Source organism: Sus scrofa, chromosome 1 (assembly GCF_054392235.1).
Source record: "Sus scrofa isolate SSC_HxYL_T2T_F1_AM1 chromosome 1, Sscrofa_HxYL_maternal_Yorkshire_Landrace_v2.0, whole genome shotgun sequence".
NCBI lineage: Eukaryota > Metazoa > Chordata > Mammalia > Artiodactyla > Suidae > Sus > Sus scrofa.
Genome location: NC_139383.1, coordinates 59,333,358 through 59,356,209, shown reverse-complemented (window position 1 = coordinate 59,356,209; position 22,852 = coordinate 59,333,358).

The window sequence follows — 22,852 nt, the reverse complement described above, 5'->3', positions numbered from 1 at the left end:
AAGTAGAACAATGGCTAGGAATTTAGAGTCTCAAACACTCTGCACTGGGAATTCCCTTAGTGTCTCAGCAGTTAACCAGCTAGGATCCATGAAGATGCAGGTTTGATCCCTGGCCTCACTCAGTGGGTTAAGAATCCAGCGTTGCCATGAGCTGTGGTGTAGCTCCATCCCCAGCTGCTCCCAATCAACCCCTAGCCTGGGAACTTCTGGATGCCACGGGTTCAGCCCTAAAAAAATACTCCGCACTGTTATAGCTGTGAGATTTTCCTTGGGTTCCTTAGTATCTGTGTCACTCAGTCTCTACCTTTAAATTTGGAATTACAATGCTTATTCTTACTTAGTTTACCAAAATATGGTGAGGACTAAATAGGGTTAAAGAGTTTGGGAAATACAGTTGCTGCATAAATCAAGATATGATATTTTGGAATAATTACTATAGCACATCAACTTATCATTGACAGCTAATAAATCATTTAGCACGTTAGTAACAAAAACTACTAATTATGCTAAGTGAACAGCGTCCTGATATAATTCTGTACTTTATTCCTGGTAACTCATTTAACATAGATGGTCTCTCCTTCTCCCACTCAGTGCTTTGCCAGCATTTTCTTTAATCTTATCAGATCTCTTTGATTTAATTGAGAAGTCACTCTAGAAGAATGTCATTTTTCTTGCATCTCTTCAACAAAGTAATATAATTAAGATTATGCAAAACAGAAAAGATTCCCTGAGTGCCAGGCAAGAGTGAAGGCCTGTGAAATCCCAAAATTAGGAATAGCTGTAGTCAACATAAATAATTGACATTTAGATGACCTAATTAAAATAAATTACATCTCTGTAGGGGAAAGTTATGATTTTTAACACAGGATAGTCTTAAGAAATAATAGCAAAATATCTGAGATAGCTGTGTCTTATATTTCCTAAAAAATCATGAAAAAATTGGCTTTATTCTTGACAAAATAATACTCAATGTGTGGGAAAATTGTGGAAATTGGAATTTTATCAGAAAGAGAATATTTGTAACTACTATTGAGGCAAAATAGCATTGCAGTTGAACGGGACAACTGTAGAGCCAGACAACACAGTACTTGCTCATGTCTGCAAATTCCTTAATCTCTGTGCCTCAATTTCTTTGTCTGAAAAATGGGAACACCCTGGAGTTTTTGTGATAATTAATTCATTTAATGCAGGTAAAATATCTTGAAGGGTGCTTAAAATACTAGAAGATTTTGATAAACCTTCAATTTGTGGTAATTTTCAATTTTTTTTAACATGACCATGTACATTGATGATAATAGGATAATCCAGAAGCATTATAAAAATAAAATGGACAACTTACCTTAATATTTTTCCAATTAATCTACTTTTAGACTTTTTTAAGAACAAAATTATATTTTTTCACAGGAACATTACACTCTTATTCTAGGAGGACTTTATTACCTCTTTTTACTCATGAAGTAATACATTTTTAGACAAACTCCCTCAGACATTTGGAAATGTGCTCTCATTTTGAAAATGTATCAGTTATGCTCTAATGCTCTAACAGCTTTGAATTTTGCTCATTGTGTCAAATTGCCTTTAATACAAAAAAAAAATAGAATTATAGATGTTGACACCATAGGGGAAAAGCACTTTCAAATTCTTTTTAGAAGGAATTTAGTCAACTCACATTAATGGAACGATACCTACCATATCTCCTGATGAGTGTATTTTTTAAAGCAAAGAACCTGCTGATAAAACTTTGTTAAAATTTTATCAGAATCCTATTTCAAGTGTCCGTACCAAAAGCACTTCTGTGTGATAGAGTATCTGCAAAATGGTGAATTAAAATGATTATCTGTGGGTTATTTTCAAATGTTTCTTTTTCTTGTTGAGAGCAGAAGGTCATTTTGAGTGAAAACATGCCAAAGTCAACTTTCTCTATTGCAAAATGTAAGATGAAAAGCAGATTGTCTTCAGAAAGCATCAAATCTCTACAGCATGGTGATTAAGAACAACTTTTTAAAATTGTACTGCCTGAGCTCAAAACACAATGCTGATTATTAGCTGTGTGACCTTATAAGAATTATATAATGCCTCGGTGCCTCAGGTTCCTCATTTGTAAAATCAGGAACATAAAAGTATTTACCAAAAGGAATTGTTGTGAGGATAAATGAGATGACACATGTGAATATTTGGGATAGTGCATGGCACTCAAAAGCTTTGTCTTTGTCATCGTAAGTATGCACATTTTCTTATCAGTAGCTGGTATATGTGTATTAAATAGTACTACAGAGGAGTTCCCTTGTGGCTCAGTGAGTTAAGGATCCCACGTTGTCACTGTGGTGGCTCAGATTGCTGCTGCGGTGGGGTTCAATCCCTGGCGCAGGAACTTCCGCATGCTATGGGTGTAGCCCCCCAAATAAATAAATAAACAAATAAATAAATGGTATTATAGAAATCAATCCAGCAATGCAACAAGTTACAGCATTTTCGGAGTGTTCTCTTCGTATAGAATTCCTCTTAATTGTATATTTGGAAACACTGGTATAAAAACTTTAAAAAAAAAAACCATCTACATTAAATACTGATTAATACAAGATTATAGAAAGAGTACCCAGAACAAATGAATAACAAACATGGTATATTTGAATTATGTTTAAAGGTTTAAGTTTTTCCAAAATCCCTTTCTTACTAGAATGTTTATTATTTTAAAAATCACAGCCAAGAGAAAGAGAAATGGGTGGGGACACAAACATAGGCAGGTTAGGTTTCCTGAAAGCCAAGGCTACTGTCCAATCAGAGCGGACAGCTTTACTATTAATGCCTTGACCCTTATTTATTTACTCCCCCTACAAGAATGTTGCTCTACTTTTAAAAATAAATAGAAATAGCTAAAATTAACTCAACTTTATAAGTCAACTATATTCCAATACAATTAAAAATATATATAAAATAGTAATATCTATCACTTTGTTGGCAACTATTAAATATTAAACTATTCTAAGTGCTGCAAAGATTATTTCAAATTCTCTCAACAATCCTCTGCAATGGTAAAGAAAGTTCATAAGAAGTCAGATGTAAAAAGAACATGTAATTCATTTTTCATAATTAATTGCGAGAACATCCCTCACCTGGTTAGCATAAAAAACTAAATGCCCAATTGAAATGTAATCCAATCTGATTATATGAACAGCTGTTTTAGGGCCTGGTCTCTTGCCGGGGTAAAGTGTTCACTCCCCCAGTCTTTTCTCACAGAGAAGGAGTGTGTGGATGATTCGACCTTGCCGTTTTCGGGGGTGGTAGAATGCCCTGACTTTGTGCTAGTCACTGGGTCTACACTGGTGTTATCTACTGGATTCTGAGGCAATGCTTCCTGTCACTTGTTAAATATAAAGGCTTCAATCTGTGGCTAGTGCATTCATGATTCTTTATTTGGAGCTTGGTAACACTCCTGGAGCAGCCTGAATTAGCTCTCCTGATTGTGGACCCATAGACCCCCACCGCCCCCCATATCCTGTGGTCCACCCAGACTCTAGTGAAGGATAGGTGCAGGCATGTGGAGAGCCCACTGGCTTTCAGTCAGCATGCACCCCACACAGGGGCTGCAAGTCTAGGGAAGGCCAACCAGATTCTCTCCAGCCTGATCACAACATCTCACTCTTTGAAGAGGATTGGGTTGCTTGATGTTAATCCTTCTAGAATCCCAAAGAGAGAATGAGGAGAGAGATATTTCCAAGCCAGATACATCCAGGAACTTATCTAATATGGGTCCTCACCAAGCCCAAAGAAATCATATTGATCCATCCCATCCTCTTACACTCTCTCTCCCATTTCTTTTCCTCTTTCCGTAATCCTTCAGGACCGAAAGCTTCTACTTTTCTTTTTCTGTATTACTCTATACTACAGAACAGCAAACACTATGGCTTTGTTATTAAAAGCAGAAAAGCCATTTTTTTCTACACTCTGAAGGAACACTTTGACCTGGGTCTCCTCCAGGTTTGGTTAATGAGATAAGAGTGAATAAAAGGGTGAGATTTCTAAAGGAATACGTCTGCTCTCTCCACAAAGCCCAGGTCTCAAGCATATGGTTTTGATGGGGGCTAAAGTACCAGTCTCTCCTGCTTAATGTTGAGAAGCTGAAATTTTAATCTAAAAATTAAAATTAATTTCTGACACAATGCTATCCACTTTTACACTTGTAACATTTATTATTAATCCCAGAAGACTGAGGCACAAAGGAGCTAAATCACTAGCACTGGTCAAATTCCCACTTTCCCTAACTGCATAGATGCTTCATTTGCCTTCATTAATAAGATGCTGACACCTTGGCTGAACGCTTAGTTCTCTTTCCTTTGCAGAAACACCCCACAATCTTTGCACACCACATTTCCTGGTAAAACTTGAACAGCATTCCTCCTGATGAGCTGATGAACTTTCTTTCTAACTTTCTATAAATATGACGTAAAATGCAAACCTAAAACATCATTAAATACAGTATGTCTTCATGTCTCCAAGTTAGATTGAAAGCATAATTAAATATGGAGTCAAATTAAAATGGAACCTAATGCTATAATGTTTAAGGACAAAACCTTATCCCAAGGAATACAGAAAATAACTTTTTTAAGTTGAATTTTGTATTAAAGTATCATTGATTTAAAAATAAACTAAAACTTTGAAATAACTCTCGCAGTCCAAATTCATTCAGTTAACAAATTTTTTTGGACTTCCCATTTTGTCTCAGGCGTATTTTAGGCATGGGAATTATGGCTCTGAACAAAACAGACTTCCTCATAGCACGAGATCTACATAGATTCTGAAATGAACCCAACCCATGGGAGCATGGGAGGTGGATAATTAACCACATAACTATAAAATATTTCACATGGCGGTAAGTTCTATGGGGAAAAATAAACAGGATGAGATAGCTGTGGCAGGGTGTCTACTTTACATACAGCATTGGCAAAGGCCTTTCTATAGTTACATTTAAGCAAAGCTGTGAAGGAAGAGGTGATGAATGCAGGTTTCCAGGGAAAGTCTGTTGTTTTAGGTACAGAGTACCCCAGGGCACATACCTGAGTGGGGAAGATGAGAGATGGGTTCCAGGAAGAGCACAGGCACCATGGTAGCTGGAACATGGGGTACCAGGAGAAGAATTATGGCCTGTGAAGGGCAGGGGCATGAAAAGTAGATGATGTAATGCCTTTAGAGACATCACCTTTCATTTCATGAAAGGTACAATGCCCCCAGAAGGTTTTGAGAAGAGTGGAATCCACTGACTTGAGCTGCTAGGTGAAGACAGTATCAATGGTGGGAGAGCAGCAGTGAAATCAGGAAGAGCTGTGAGGAGATGATTGCAATTGCCCAAGAGAAGGATGATCACAATCATATGAAAGATGATCATGAAACTAAGCAACCTCAAGCTTGAGAGTCATACAAGAAATAGCAGAATCTATTAAAAGGCATTTTCTGTGGCTCTTTTTTCACCAAACACTTTACGGATATACAGTTTTAAAATACCATGTTTCTTTTTATCCCCTTGGAAAATAAATTTTATTCAAGCATAGGACTTAAGACCTTAGGCTCACAACACTGTCAAAGGTGTAAATCATTCCTGCATCACTTCCTATCCATTTGACCTTGGACAGGGTATGTTTTCTCTGAACCTAGGTTTTCTTATCAGCAAACTGTCAATAGTAATGAATAGGGTTTTCGAAAGTGTTAAATGTGGCAATGCTTGTGACATTATTTAGAAGATGCTTGAATTTTAGCTCTTATTACACCCTCCCTTATATTTTGATATTTGGAAAATATGGCAATGTCACCTGAAAAAAAATGCACAACCTAAAAATTGAGAGTTATGTGTTATTCTGCAAACAGACTGAGGATGTAAGCTCAGGAGGCAGCCTCTCAGAGCACTCTGAGGGACTGTTCCAAAAAAGTAAGTGAGGTGCTAGGCAACATAGGAATTTTTGCAAAAAAAAAAATAAATAAAGGCAGTAGGACCATCAAAACGTTTCTGTTAGTTAAAGAAAAACCAGATATCTCAAACTAATGAACTTTAGCACTTCCCTAGTATGAGAAAATCCAAGAGTCTGGGCTCACTGAAATCATTCCTTTGATATGCACCTTAACAATATAAAGCCAATCTTCTGCTTTTTCCATCCTGAATTCCCTCAGGGTGCACGTGTGGGTGGCAATAGTGGCTGAGAGCTTGGTGGCTGCAACATTCTTTGTTTACTGATATGGCAAGCAACTTTCTTTGTCCACAGTAATATAGAGAAAACAAAAAAGATCAGGAAAGATACCACCCAGAGAAATGTCTTGTGATTCCATTAATGTATCAGCATAACCTGAATGTGAACAAAATTAATATATTTTATTTTCTTTACAGGTTTCAGGGTCTTTTTGGCAACAGAGCTCTTTTCTTGCAATCAATTTCTGAATATATATTTATTAATTACTACACATACACACACACAAACGTACGTAAAGTAAGAGGCAAAAAAAAAAAAAAAGGTATATAGATTTGCCACAGCCAGTGAGGCTTTGCTTTGTTCCAAAAGTAGTAAAAAAAAACTGATTTAAAGTGAATGGGGATTAAACGTAGACACAGCCTAGGCTAAATAAAATACAAAAATGAATTCTTCTCAAGGTGCTATTCATTCAAATAGAGGATTTGAAATTCGATCAAATGCCAATGCAAAGGCACATAATGCTTGAATGACATTAATTAGTTGAATATTGAGTCCAGGAGCAAGTGAGGCTCATCCATTGAATATGTACATAAGATTTTCCTATCAAGGAGAACCACAGAAAAAAAATATCTAGAGCGGCTTGCTCCTCTTATTTACATTCTGGTTCCTATTAACATTTTCCTGAGAAAGAATTTCATGCAAATACAAGCCTTCCAACTTAATAGCAAACTGATAATAAAGCCAGCCAGCACTTTCTTTTGTGAGAAAATGCCTTTAAAAAGCATCTGAACCATGAAAGTATTTAAGAGACTATGATTTTAACCAGACTATGTTTTAAGACATCAACTGAAAAGGATTTCAAATATCCCCTTATATGCTTAATTCCAGAGAACTTTATAGTTCCTAGCTTAATTCTACTCTTTGACAAATACTAAATTCACATCTCTTAAGCTTTCATCAATTCTTTTATTAGCTTTGTCCGTTTTCAACATTTTTTTCTTTTTTCCAGTTTATGTAATATGAGATCAAGAAATTTTACTCTGATTTCCACCTTTTTTTTGCCCAAATGAATATTATGCATCTAACCAGGTAGCCAATTTAACAGCTTTGACAGCACAAGCCTCCTAGGCTTTTTTAAACAAAGTTATCTTCACCATTCAAAGTTAAGAATGCATAAGCATTTTCAACATATTTGGATATAAACATGTTTTCTATACTAAACAGGTATTTACCTTGAAAGTTCACAATAAAATACTATTATTGCTACTTTCTTGCATATATTGCATTCGATCATTTAAGAAATCCACCCTTTTTTTGAGCGTCAGAAACCCTTCACAGACAAATCAACAAAAGGCCAGAAGAGAATCAGTATAGCAGGAAATAACCTGGAAATTCAAAGACCATGCCCTCTAGTACCTTTTTGACTATTAACTTATCATCTGACCTTTTGTTAGTCACTCATCCTTGCATAGCCTCCTTCCTGAAGTTTGTAAAAATGAGAGTGGGAACATTGTGGTGACTGCCCAAAGGGACCGGGTAGAAAAAACACTGGTACAGGGGTTGTAAAATACCTTGCAGGCCATAAAATGCTTGATAATAAAGCAGTTACAGAGCCCCATGGTTTAATATAAACATAGTTTTTCGGCTAAACTAAGTACTCACAAAAGCAACTAAGATCAAACAGGGAAATATGCTAAGCTCCTGATCATAATTAAAAGGGTTTATTTGTTTGAATTGATTTTATGGACTGATGGGTAAGTGTCTGTACAAACTATGTGATTAAATGTGTAGAATATTCCAGTCATCACATGGTACTCTAAAAAAGAAAGGCCAATCAAGTAGGCTGAAATCAGAAGCTAGAAGGCATATCATTACACAGTCCCACGGGTGTGTTCCCTTTAAATGAGTTTGTATGTGTGTATTTTGTCTAATAGTACTGTTTTATAGTAAACAATTGGAAGTAGAGAAAATCATTTTGATGTATTTTTTTACCCACCCTCACTGAATAGGTTTATTATGCCATTTTTCTTTTGAAATTCTAATTTCATTTACTTAATGCTAACATTTATTTCAAAGAATCTCCCCCCCCAATTATGATTTTACTCAGGAAGTTAATGACAACTAGATGTTGCCTGACATAATTTATGAAATATTCAGAAATATCTTAATCATTTCCTACTTTTTCCTTTTTGTTCCTCAGAAAATAAATACAAATAGAGGATAGAGCTTGTCATCTCTCACAGAAGAGCTATGGTCTTGGTCTTAGAATCACTTGGTAACTTATTATTAAATACTTTTTTTAAAAAGGTATAAGCTACGTGGAGTTCCCATTGTGGCTCAGGGGATTAAGAAGCCAACTAGAATCCATGAGAATATGTGTTCAATCCCTGGCCTTGGTCAGTGGGTTAAGGATCCAGGGTTGCTACAAGGTGCGGTGTAGGTCACAGATGAGGCTTGGATCCAGTGTTGCTGTGGCTATGAGGTAGGCCTCAACTGCAGCTCTAATTCAGCTCCTAGCTGAGGAATGTCTATATGCCATAGGTGCAAAAAGAAAAAAAAAGTATAAGCCACCTAAAGAACAGTAAGTCCTCAATCAGGAGAGAGAAGACACATTAACTCAACTAATATATAAAGAAACCTTAATATGTATTACTAGCATGTATTAAGTGAGTATTTTTACTAGAAATGATACCTGCCCTATCTATCTCAAAGTGCCATGAAAATCTCAATATGACAATTTATGGGAAAATGCTTTGTAAATTATTAAGTACCACAGGAATTATGGTAATTAAGTTATTATTAATACTATCGATATTATTATAGTATTTGTATCCATAGTATTATATTATTAATACTGTTTGTTAGATACAAAGTCAGATTTTTACAGATTAAATAATAGATTTCTGGCACGAGACAAAGTAGGGGAGAAAATGAGGTATTTAGAAATGGAATAAGCCAAGGGTAGGCCTTGTGACGTTATCAGATTTTCCAAGAGCAACTAAGGTTTTCTGGTGTTGTGGTATATAAACAGTGCGAGGAATGTGAGGCTGTGAGAAATTAATCTGAGAGAAGTGACATTGGCTAGATGGCAGAATAGGAAATTTCAGCCCATGTGTCCCCACAGAAACACCAATTTAACAACCAGCCATGGAAGAAAGAGTGTGCTTAAGAATATCGAAAGGGCGACTGGGGGAGGTAATAAGAGAACCGCTCACCTCCCTTCTGAACTGTGTAGATGATTATGCCTTTCTCTTCTCTCTACTCCTTCTTCCCCCAGCTGAAGTTGCAGAAAAGAGCCCTGAAATTATCCACACCAATTATATTGTGTGGAGCAGCCTCTGAGTCTGTTTTGGCTATGGAGGAAGTGGAGAAATGGAGAAAAAATACAATCTGTGCATACTATCTTGGAAGCAAAGCAATATTAATCTTGTATTTATTTATTCATCCTCTCATTCATTAAATAAATGTCTGTTGAGAACTTATCTCATGCTAAGTGCTCTGCACAATGGAGGATATAAAAAGAAATAAAACCTGATCCTGGCCCTTGAGGAATTTAGAGTCTAGAAGAGAAGTATTCATATTAGATTTGCTTCTAAATACTTCAAATCTGAAAGATAAGAGAATCTGAGAACTTTAATAATAGAAAGCCCAGAAGAGTAAGTTATGCCTTCAAATAATTTTGTCTATATTTATTCTAATCATAAAATATAAAATATGTCAAGATAACTTGTTCTATGTGTATGAAAGAATTTCTGTTTAAATAGCATCAATGTCAAGCACTGGTTGGCCGGTTGGTTGGCTGGTTGGATGAAATGACCTTCAAACCTCTTCTTGGTCCAATCAAATATACTCTTAAGTAAGTCCCCCATGACAAGATACTCAGTCCATTTCCAAAAAGTTAAAAATTATCCTTCACACTGAATGAAAGCATACATTTTTTTCATGCTATTATTTTGAATCAAATAATCCATAACTAATGACCTGCTGATTTCTATGTATTTTTTTATTCCAAACTTTAATTCTTTGTTTGTTTGTTTGTTTTTGCTTTTTTGCTTTTTAGCACCACACATGTGGCATATGGAAGTTCCCAGGCTAAGGGCTGAATTGGAGCTGCAGCTGTTGGCCTACAGCACAGCTACAGCTATGCCAGATCCAAGCTTCATCTGGAACCTACACCACAGCTCATGACAACACCAGATCCTTAACCCACTGATCAAGGCCAGTGACTGAATCTACATTCTCATGGATACTAGTCAGGTACCACTGAGCCATATCAGGAACTCCCAAGCTTTAATTCTTTTATTTAGAAGTGCTCCTTCCAGGATCCTAGACTAGAGGTTTCAAACTTTGCCTTTAAATAAAAGAATCTCTTCCCTTTCTGTCCTCTAGCATCATTTAAAAAGAAATCAATTTAAAGTCTTTTGATATTTAATTTCTCATTAATTTTCAATACCTCACTATAACTGTATGTATGATATTCAAATGCACAGTCTTCAACTGAACTTTTTAAAATCCTTTTGGCTAGTCAAACTTAAAAAAAAAAATCAAAAGCTTTAGAAATGTCTGCAAAGCCATTTACATATCATTTAATCATTGTTTTCAATTTTCTGGGATTTTTTTCCACCCTTTTCATCCTTATGTCCTTCTCTTTTCAACTATACATGAAGTTTAATCACCTGGAGATGGAGCAAGTTAAGTTTGTTGTTTTTTGTTTGTTTGTTTGTTTGTTTGTTTTCAATTTGCTCCTTTCACATGTTTGGCAGAATCTAACAATACATAATAATGCACCAAACATTCCACCCAGCAATACTCAACATTTGCCAATTTCAAGATAGTTGAACTAACCCATTGTTTTCCATATGATCAGTGAAGAGCAGGTTTAAGTGAAATATTTTATTTAAAAGAAAACAGGGCAAAAAGCCAAAAATAAAAACAAAAACAATAAAAGAAAACAGGGGAGTTCCCATCATGGAGCATCAGAAACTAATCCAACTAGTAACCATGAGGTTGCTGGTTCAATCCCCGGCCTTGCTCAGTGGGTTAGGGATCTGGTGTTGCTGTGAGCTGTGGTGTAGGTCGCAGACGAGGCTCAGATCTGGCATTGCTGTGGCTCTGACATAGGCCAGCAGCAGCAGCAGCTCTGATTAGACCCCTAGCCTGGGAACCTCCATATGCCTCGGGTGCAGCCCTAAAAAGTCAAAAGACAAAAAAAAAAAAAAAAGAAAAAAAAAGAAAAAAAAAGAAAAGAAAACAGGAGGACGTGCCAAGGTACAATAATTCCATGTATAGTTCTATGTTAGACATATGCACTTGGAGAGCAAATGTGCCCTTTCCTTGGCCAAAACATCATTAAAGAAATACAAAACATACCAAACACTGTCAGCCCTAGTACTTGCACTAACATGGACACAAACAAGAAAACAAAATTTACAAACAAGCATAATTTTCAACTGCCATTGTTGAGATTGTCCATCTGAGCTCTGGATGCTGAAAATCAAGATTAATATTAAAAGAATATTGTTAACAAAGGCTAAATGTCAACCCTTAAACCATTTCCTTTTTTATGTCTTTCTGTTGCAATTGTAAATTCTGTCACTCTGAAAGTAGATGATTCATTGCAATTGTGAGGCCGTTTTCATCTGAACAATCAACAATAATGATGTGTTGTGAATAATACAGCTGAAATTGTTTTGGTGTGAATTCTTAGCAAGATATTTTTGCCATGTTCCAAGTTTCAAAGGGATGGTGCTATTGTGCAGATTATACTGCTTTTCTGCAAACTTTCTTGAAGGATGGAGACTATTTGAGTATCACCATACTTAAGTTTATTAATCAGCCCGAAACACAATTCTCTCCCCTTTGTGTGGAAAGTAGAGTATTAATTCAATGTATTATATCAAATGAAAGCAGTTCCTCAGAGGAGGGTATTTAAACTGTATGTAGCGCCACAGCTGAACTACATGCCAATTATATGTCTAAAGTTTTTGCATAAGAACATCTCTCAAAGAATAGATATAGAACAGTGTAAAGACTCTGTAGTAAGTGTCAGGGAATCAGATTTTAGCCTCAGCTTTACTAATGTCTAGTTGCACAACCTTTGATATGTCAAGTCCTTTATGAATTTCTTTTTTGATCTGATCGAACGCAACTAACGTAGTGGTTCTCAAGTTGGCTGGATATTAAGATACTTGGAAAGATTTTTTAAAATGTAGATGCCCCCAACCTTCCTGAGACAAGTTAAATCAAAATCTCTGAAGATGGGGCTGAAGCATTAATATTTTCTTAAGCTCCCCGCGGAATTGTAATATGCATCCAACAATCACTTCCAACCCTAAAATGCTCTGACATTTTATAAACCTTGCCATTTGAGAACCTCAGCATGTGTTTCAAATGAGTTCAGAGGAGAGAATTTCCAGTGTTAGGTGTTGGTGTTTGTTCTATCAGTTGCATTCATAATGTAGGCTGACAAGGAAAAAAAAAAAAAAAACCAAGAAAAAAAATGAACAGGGAAGGTAGACAGGCCATGCAAACGAGAGCTCAATTACAGAAGAGCTGTCTCCAGGAGACCAAAGTCATGCTCTTTAACATTCTAAGTGATTGGTTTGTGCAGTGAACCAAATCTGAGCAGTTCCAATGTTTGAAAATGTAATGACTTAAATAGAAATACTAATATACCCTTCAAGGTCATGAAACAGTTCCTCGGCCTTAGGAAACGTGTAACTTCTGTGAGCTCATGTAGGTCAATTTGACGGACCTCTTATAACCTTAAGATTCATCTTGCTCTTCCCTCTGCATTAAAATATGTTAATACCAGCTTTGGAATCAAATTGATTCATTTTTAAAAATCTGCCTTTTTGAAATTTCTTTTTCATTTGCAGAATTACCAAGCAGTTGTTCAAAATCCCTGTATTTTTTTAACTGAATGAAATTAAGCAAAGGACCAAAGTATGAAAAGGTCATCAAAACAAGACTTAAAAGAAATTTGAGAATAGATATACATTGCTAATGAAAGGCTACAATTTAATTTAAAGGGAGTCCTGAAAATGTGTAATGGTTAAGGATTGAGTTTCAACACTCAGCCAGTGTTTAAAGAGTTTTTGGCTATCTCTAACCAAATTAGTGACAGTGGGAAAGGGTGAGGAAAATCCCATGAAGAATTTGCTCATCTATAGTTTTTTTTTTTTTTTTTTTTAGGGCCACACCCACAGCATATGTAAATTCTCAGGCTAGGGGTCAAATTGGAGCTGTAGCTGCCAGCCTATGCCACAGCCACAGCAACACCAAATTTGAGTTGCTTATGCGACCTACATGACAGCTCACAGCAGTGCCAGATCCCGGACCCACTGAACAAGGCCAGGTATCATATCCACATCCTCATGGATCCTAGTCAGGTTCACTTCTGCTGCACCACAGTGGGAACTCCAATAGTTCTTTTATCTTTTCAATTAGAAGGTTGAGCTGTTGAATATTAGTATAAGTGTGATACGTAAAATGTGGTTAACATTGCATCTAACACACAACTTCTAAAATAGATTATGGATCTACAAAACATTATAGATCTATGGATCAGAACTAGTGAAGTTAACATTAATCCAATTCCAAGTACCTATTGCTAAATTATGGCCATACTCACCATTTCAGAACCAACACCCTCTTTAGGAAAAAAATACTCTATACACCCTTTTACCTTCCAAGTAACATACTTGATCTTCAACTATAATTTTTAAATAAATTTAGAATAATGGAATATATGTTAGCATACATTCATAACTATACTATATTCCTATTTACATACTCCACTTAATTATAATGAGTAAGTTAGGATCAAGGAGAGCAAGATAAGAAGGTCAGGAAAAATGGAAGAGCAAAGGTAGAGGTAGACTCTAAGCTAGTAACAGATCAGTCTTATATGTGTAAGAGCACAGATAAGTGGGGAAAAAAAACTTAATTGTAGTATAGATAACATGCCAAGGTAAATTATACTCTATCAATGTTGACTGAAAACGAGGATGTATGATATTCTTGTGAAAAAGCTATCTAGAAATATACTTTCAACACAATTCACTATGTGATGGCACAAGATAGGGGGCCAATGAAGTGCCACTGGAAACATATTTCTCATCTTGGAGAAAACATGTCCAAAAATGCATTCAGTCTGTGCTACTCAAAAATTCTCAGAGACAGTATCATTCTCTAGGTAAATGGGTAATTGAAGAGGGACAAGAAATCTAAACAAGTAACAAAAAAGGCTGTACAGAAATTATGAGTAAATCTCTGGGGACAATTTCAGAGTAAGACTGAAAAAAATATTATAGATTAAATAAATTCAATACGTACTTTTCATGACAGATTTCTTAAACTTGTGTGAAAAAAACATTTTCAACTCTTAAGTAGCTTTAAAATAATTTTCAGCAGTGTGGTTCTATTAATTTCATAGTAGTTGGTTCTAAGTCTTTAAAAGAATTCTTATATTCCACCTCTTATATTTTACCAAATAGTTTCGCTGCTTTTGCTGAAACTGCGCCATTAATCTGGAATCTGTTCGAATTTGTGTGTTGTTAAACAGAAGCAATATCTGTCAGTGATTTAACTTATTTTTAAAGACATGGATATGAAAGTCTAAACCAGTTCCAAATCCTTTCATAATTAGACTAATTAAATTGTACTTTAGTCTAAAAGTTGTGTTTTAGCCCAATTAACTCTTTTTGCATATCTTAGCTAGCATGTTCCACAATCATTTCAAATGGATTAATCATCCAATTTGGTGTTATATAGTTCATTCAGAACTTCAAATCTAACTACCATATCTTATTTATTAATAAATATGAGAGTAATCTATTCCCAGTTAACATCTTTAATATGGAATGTGTTGCAGGAAAGACAGACACTTTGAAAATTCTCAGCAGCAAAGTCATTTTTAAATATGTTTATTGATGGATCCCATGACTGGTTCATTTTAATAAAATTGATCTAGTTCTGATGCAGCTTAAAGTGACGAAGTGTATATGAAAAATATGTCCCTTCCATTCACAATCTTTCAATCTTGATCTTTATTTTTCTGTTGGTAGAGTTTTAAAAAATGAAACAGGATTAAATAGTAAACAGGATCTGTTTTTATGTATATTCTTTGAGAAGTATCTTACTTTCCTGTCTAGGCTAAGAGTTTCAAACACTTATTGGAGTGTATTCTGTATGAAGTAATCAATCACTCAAAGATTTATTATTAATTTTGTTATTAACACTGTTAAAACATTCATTGATTTGTGGAGTTTTTCATAAAAATTCTCAGGGACTACATGTAGTTCATGAATAATGCAATGAATTGCTAAAACACCTGGTGCAATTTTTTAAGTTCTCTATAAACCGACATTGCCAACGACTCATAGCTGGCAGTCCCATCTGTAGCAGAAGCAATGACCCCAAAAGAGGGATTATCTTTTTTCTGTAAAGTAATTTTTTAAGGATTTCAAATATGGACAAGCCCTTCATATTTATTATCAGTAATTTTAAAAATAACATTTCCTCTATGATTTTTTCATTCCATATGAATCTTTTAAATGCAGGTGGTAAAGCCTCATTATCCAAAGGACATTTCATCCACTTGTAATGAAAATTCATTTTGACTACAGTTCATCTCACAGCTAATTTTTGCCATCTTTTGCCATCTCATCAATTATTCGTCAAACAGTATCTGCTCAGTGGAAGAGAAAAATTATTTCCCTCAGATTTCTTTGGTCAGCATACCAAAACATGTTGTGTAGTTGGTAAAAATAATTTTTCCTCACAACTGTGAAGTGGACCACTTGCGATCATGTATACACATGTATGAAGCAAGCAGAGAATTATATTTTTATCAGAAGAATTTTTAAATCATTTCAGAGACAATGTTGGTTTTTTTTTTCAGCTTTTCCTTTAAATCTTGGAAATATGAACTATGCTTGCTAACTTCGTCAACATTCCTCTTTGCAAATCTTTTTTTTTTTTTTTTTTTTTTTAATTTTAACAGGCTGATTGCTTTGTTGGACAATCCTGTGTAGGCAGAGTATACACTGGTTCCTTTGCAGATCAGTTTATAATATCTAAATTTAAACTTATATTTAATATTTTTAAATGAGTTAAATAAACACATTAAAAGATGTAATATTACTGTGAATGTAAAGACACAAGCCAGTGAATATAGATGTGATGTATTGTTCCCAGCACTGAAGCATCTAGCTTCCTGGTGCTGCCTCTAAATTCCTGCATCACCTCCAATCATTGTGACAATAAAAATTACCCATACATTTTCCAAAAATCTTTAGGGTACAGCAGTCTTCCAATTACAAACCAATGCCCTAGACCTTGTTTACCAAAAATGGCACTTTCTATAGACATCTTGTCTTCAAGCACATGACTTTCCAATTACTACCTCATATATGTCCAAGTTACTCCTTGGATATTCTAATTTTGGAAAAAGAACCCTCCAATTAGGATCTCAAATCCCCTGACCCTATCCTCTTTACTCCTTTTATCACCCCTCTCAGGTCATCTCCCCTCTGGGATTAGTTACATTACATGCTATGACCCAACAAACCCCCTCAATTCTGTTGTGATACTCCTTACTTAAATCACTACCCTGGTGAAAGCCAGCTCTCCATCCAACCAGGCAGAATGGTCTCCACTTAAATGTTTGCTCGTGAATCTTAAGGAAGGCCTTCAGGCTCTTTGGTAGCTCTACTAAATTTTCCTAGTCTATTCACTTTTATTTTTCTAGATCATTACCTTCTCTTCTTCTCGTATCTAATCTTGCAGCTTATTCTTCAAATTTGTCTGTCTGCTCAACTGCTTTGCTTCTGATTTCACTGAGATGAGAGAAGAGAGAAAGAAGAGAAATTGCACAAGCCCCCAGCAGGGAGTCTCCCCGCCTTCTTAGAGGTGCCCTCTCATGCAGCGCTGAGAACTATCCATGCTCTGGGCTCCATGTAATCTCACTAGTCGAGAATTTTGTTCCCTTTATTGTCCTTATATTCTCTTTATCATCATTTTTTTATCTCTAGATAAGATCACTTTTACTAGCATTGTAACAAACCATAACAACAATTATCTTTCTTTTAAACAAACAAAGTAAAGATCTCAACCTCACCTCCCTTCTAGTTTGGGTCCCATTTCTCTGATCCAATTTACAGCAAGTTTTTTCTTTCTTTCTTTCTTTCCTTTTCTTTCTTTCCTTCTTTCCTTCTTTCTTTCTTTCTTTCTTTCTCTCTCTCTCTCTCTCTCTTTCTTTCTTTCTTTCTTTCTTTCTTTCTTTCTTTCTTTCTTTCTTTCTCTTTCCTTCTTTCCTTCTATCTTTCTTTTTTGGTCTTTTTAGGGCCACACCTGTGACATGTGAAAGTTCCCAGGCTAGAGGTCTGATTAGAGCTGGCAGTCTATGCCACAGCCACAGCAATGCAGTATCATCTGAGACCTACACCACAGCTCATGGCAACACCAGATCTTTAACCCACTGAGCAAGGCCAGGGATCTATCCTGTGTCCCCATGAATACTAGTAGGATTTGCTTCTGTATTACTGCTGAGCCATAATGAGAACACCCTTTCTTTCTTCCTTTCTGTCTTTTTTTGACCAAGCTAATTTATTTTTTTACCTTTTTAAATACTTCACATAAACTGTAATTTTTTTTTCTTTCCGGAATATTTAAACAACTTCATTTATGCAATCAAGTATAATGCAAAATATACGGGCTTTGGAGCAAATTACCAGCCATAAGTCCTGCCTTGAATTAATATATTCTAGATCTAGTAATTCTATAGTAGCTATTCTGAATCTTTTTTGTTTTTTTTTTTAATAGTATCTATCTTCTCTTCCTCCATTCCCTCTTCTGTTTCTCTTGAGACCCCTTCAACTGGGCTTTTTCATCCTGCCGCAGGAGGCGCTCTTATCAAACTCAACAAAAATCTCTACATTGCCTAATGCAATGCTCACTTCTCATTTGTCAGCTTTCTTGACCTATAAGCAGCTATTGATATAATTTATTAGTCTCTCCAGAAACTGTTTTCGCTTTGATTCTCCCTGTTTTATCTGCCTCTGTAAACCCTCATTCTCATCTTCCTATACAAGATGTTCCTCATCTTCCCAAGCTCAAAATAGTGGATAACAGAGACTCAATCTTTGGTTTTCTCCCCTTCACCCCCTAAGTTATCTCATCTACTCCTCTGACTTTAAATGCCACTTATACTGCTACTTACTCTACATTTAAGAATCCTGCCCAACTTTCACTCCTGAACTCTTTAACTAATTGCCTATTTAATATCTCAGCTTGGATGCCTAATAAAATCTCTAATTTAGCATGTGTAAAACTGAGCTCCTCTCTAAAGAGCTATTCCTCTAGTTTTCCTTGTCTGAGCAATGACAACACCATTCTTTCAGTTGCTATGGCCAAGATATTAGAGTCATTCTTGTCACCTCTATTTCTTTCACACGTCACGTCCATTCCATTAGAAAATACTTTTGGATCAAATCTCAAATATCTGTTCAAACTGAATCAATTTTTATCACCTCTAAACATGTAGTTCATTTCATAAAACTAAAAAAAAGAAAGCTTTGCATCTCTATTTGTTCACTTTGCCTGCATTAAAGAGCACTTTGAAACTTGGTGATTTAAAATAACAGCAATTTATTATAAGTCAAAATCTGCAATCACCTGAAAGGACTTCTACTGACCTGAGCACAGTTCTGCTGGTTTCAGCTGGGCTCACCAACATCTCTGGCGTAGCCACTAAGACCAATGAATAGACAAGCCTCTGGCCCACATGATGATTTCTAATCTTCTCACAAGCTACTCTGGGTCTGCTGTGATGGCAGCTGGCAAGATTCCAAGAGAGCAGAAGCATGCAAGGCCCATTGAGACCAAGGCATGACAATCAGAAATAATATAGTATAACTTCCCTATATACTATTGGTTAAAGTAAGTCAGAAAAAGTCCACCTACATTCATTGTAAGGAAGAGCTAGTCATATTACAAAGGTGTGTGTGGATATACGGAGAGGAATGATTACCTGTTTTTGCATTCAATCTACTACACCATTTCATTTAGAAAAAAATCCCCAAATCTATCTCTGGCCAGCAAAGGTCTTTGTAATGTGGCTACTCCCTTACTTTTCCAACCTTACCTCTTATCTCTTTCTTCCTTCCTCATTGCATTCCAGCTACAATGAACATCCTTCTATCTAAGGATCTCTTTGTTGGTAGTCTTCCTCTCAACCTGGAATAGTCTTCTCCCAAATCTGCTGGGCTTTCTCCCTCTCTGTGTTTATGTCTCTGCTGCAATCAGAGAGATGTACCCTCAAACAACTATTCAGCATATCACCCACAACTCTCTACCCTCTAAAGGTGCTTTATCTTTCTTCATAGTACCTATGATTTCTTTGGTTGTAGCTTCCTGTTTGTCTTCACTAACGTGATGTCTGCATCTTGAGAGCAGGGGCTTTGTTTTATGGACACCTCATGCCATGTAACTAGGCCAGTACTGCTCACTAAAAATGTAATGCAAGACATGCCATCTAAAATTTTCTTGTAACCACATGAGAAAAAGATAAAAAGAGGTAGGGAAATTGATTTTAATATTTGGTATTTAGCGCAATATATCCAAAATATTATCATTTCAATATGTAATCAATTTTAGCAAGAGCTAAGATATTTTATCTCACATTCTTTTTTTTTTTAAGCTAAAATCTTTGAAACCCAGTGTATATTTTACCTTTATGCAAATCTCAAAGCAGATATATCCTCAATAGTTCCATGTGGTTAGTGCTATCATTTTGGACAACTTGGATCCAATTCATTGTTAGTACTCCATAAGTATTTAGTCATTATTGTTTTAACTCCAGCAGTCGCAGCTCAGGTAGGCCAAATTCAATTGAAGAAAAGCCCTGTGGCAAAACTGAAACTACTGGTTGTATAGCTTTATCAGTTTAAGGCAGATCTTATTACTTTCTTCACTTCTTTATTACATTGTCCCTGAAGCTTTTAAAGCATGTTTCCCCAACTTGATCTCAATGTTCTCTGCGCTTTCTCTACTTTTCTTTGCTCTTTCTCTACTTTTCTTGATCTCATTGCTCTTAACTCTTTTAAGTCAAGAGTAAAACATTCAAGACCACTGAGACAGAGGTAGTAGATCAACAAGAAAAGAAATACAACACACAATACCTCAAGTCAGTTCTTCCCCTTGTTTCTCTATGCGCAAAAATAATATTTTTTTTCCTTTGGCATTTCAGTTACTTGTTTTGGCCAGATGCTTTTTAAAAAATCAATACTAGTCTCCTTCCTCATTCCCTTTCCATTGTAAGATTCCTGTGATCCAAAATCTTGTCATAGACAGTGATCCCTGAGCCATATTCACACCAGCAACTAACAAACACAAGTTTCCTGTCTCCAAGCAATTACACTTGCCATTCAGTCTGCCTCCTTCTCTCAATCCAGCTTCACCTTTCAGATGTCAGATTAAATAAGACTTCCTCAGAGAAATCTAAATTAGACCACCCTCCCTGTCATTTCGTGCTCATATTGCTCACCTTCCTTCACAGGACTTACCATAATGATAAATCCATAATCATTTGAGTAATTATACTTGAGGCACAGAACCATGCTGCATCTCTGTTATAGTTACTGTTGCAAAGCAGGTGTTCACAAGTACTGAGTAACGAATGTAATAGGTAAATAAATGTGTTGGTTAAATACAAGAGAATGGGAAAATTTAGAACTTGAAAATACTGTTAATGTCAGTGAATGCTCAGCCCTTCATTTAAGATAACAATTCTAATGGTGACATTGGAACAATTTTAAATAAATGAGTGAACGAATGGATATGAATGAGCAGCTAGTATGCATGTCTCTGTGTGCACACACATACATACACAGAGGTGAATACATTTACTTGGCTGCTTATTTGTACTTAAAAGTTTACTAACTTTTGAGTAAGTATAATACAAGTGAGGAAAATGCCACAGGGCAGAGTGTAGGGCACCATGAGAAAGCTGAGCAGATGGCCAGGGGACCTGGCCATGCCTCATTATTAAGCAATTGTGTAACCTTCAGGCACTTTGGACCTTAAGTTCATTCTTTGTAAAATGACTTAACTGGCTTTAATCTCTCTGAGCCCTATTTTATCAATTCAAAAATGTACTTTCCCCCCACATTTTAACCTCTCTGAAATCAAGATGCATCTTACAATCAATGGCATTTTACATCCCTGTCAAGTGTGGTTCTGAGTGACATAAGCAAAATAAAAATGTTCCCTTGATACCTTCTGGGAAGATCAAGAAAGCACAAATACTGAAGCATTTTTAGAGTCACTGAAATACAGGGACCTTGAGCCACAAAATTCAGTGATTCTCACTTATTGCTTTTACTACCAATTTCCTAACATTTTAAATTAAAAAAAAATAAACATGTATAGAATAGTATTTCTTGCTTGGATCACTGACTTGATCCCTGTTAATCATTTTGTAAAATACACAGGATGTTTAGGCTTATAACAGAGAGAAGTCTTTACAGTGTGTTTTCATACATGGCTCATGGAAATACCACTCAAACATACATATACACCTGAAGACATTCTAGTCCAGTTGAATAGTCCTCAACCTAGAGTCCTTCAAAGAAGAAGCTTCATTTCCATACTCGGTGCCATCAGCATTCACACCATGAAAACCTAGACATAAATGGTTTGCCGCTTTTCTCATGCATTCACACCAAGGTGGATTTTTTTTTTATTTTTTGTAAATCTGGCACCATGTATTTATTCAAACCATCGTGGTATATCTTAGTAAATACACACTATGTTTATCGGGCCCCTTCCCCCACCTCAGAAGCATTTGGGAGGTCTTCCACCGCTTTATTATTTCCTCTTTAATTATTTTGTATCTCAACATTCTGCACACAGTCAATTTCAGTTAATTACCCTAGGAAACAGTCTAGGAGAAAAGAGAAAAACAAAGACAACAACCAAAAAAAAAAACAAAAAAAACAACCCGTGGATGTATATATTCTCCCAGACCCAGAATTTTACACACAGAGCCAACATCTGGACACATCTGGACATACCACTCCCCTCCCCCGCCCTCACCACAGAGACTTTCTTCATTGGGCTTTTTTATTGCTTTGTCTTAACAGTTAATGTTTTTCTATAAACCATAGTGAATTCCTCTTCTTGGGTTAAAAATAGCACAATATTTAATCTCCCTTTTTATTCCTGGCGTCAGTTTATTTTAAAACATATTGATTAAATGTCAAGTCTTCCCTTCAAGCTGGCTCTTTGCTCATTTTTGTTATGCAGCTACTATTATTTAAGTAGAGGTGTTTGCACTTAGAGCCAACTGGAGGCAGCGTGAGCAGCGGAGATTGTGCATTAGGGAGAACAGCTGATGGATTACAAATCTCTGTATTTCAGCAACAGAAATGAATTTGAATCCATCAATTTTATTCCCTTATGCCAAATTGAGGAAGTTGAGTTTATGCAGATCTGTCAAAATATTACATTAAACACCTAGATGAACGAGTTAAATTAATTTAATTTTTCAGTTTGCCTTGATTGGGTTAGGCTAGTTCTATGCACAAAGCAAAAACTCCCAGGGAAATTGAGCCTCACCAGAGAAGCAGCTCTGCTCAGCTGAATGGTCAGACAAAGTGTTAGAAACCAGTGAC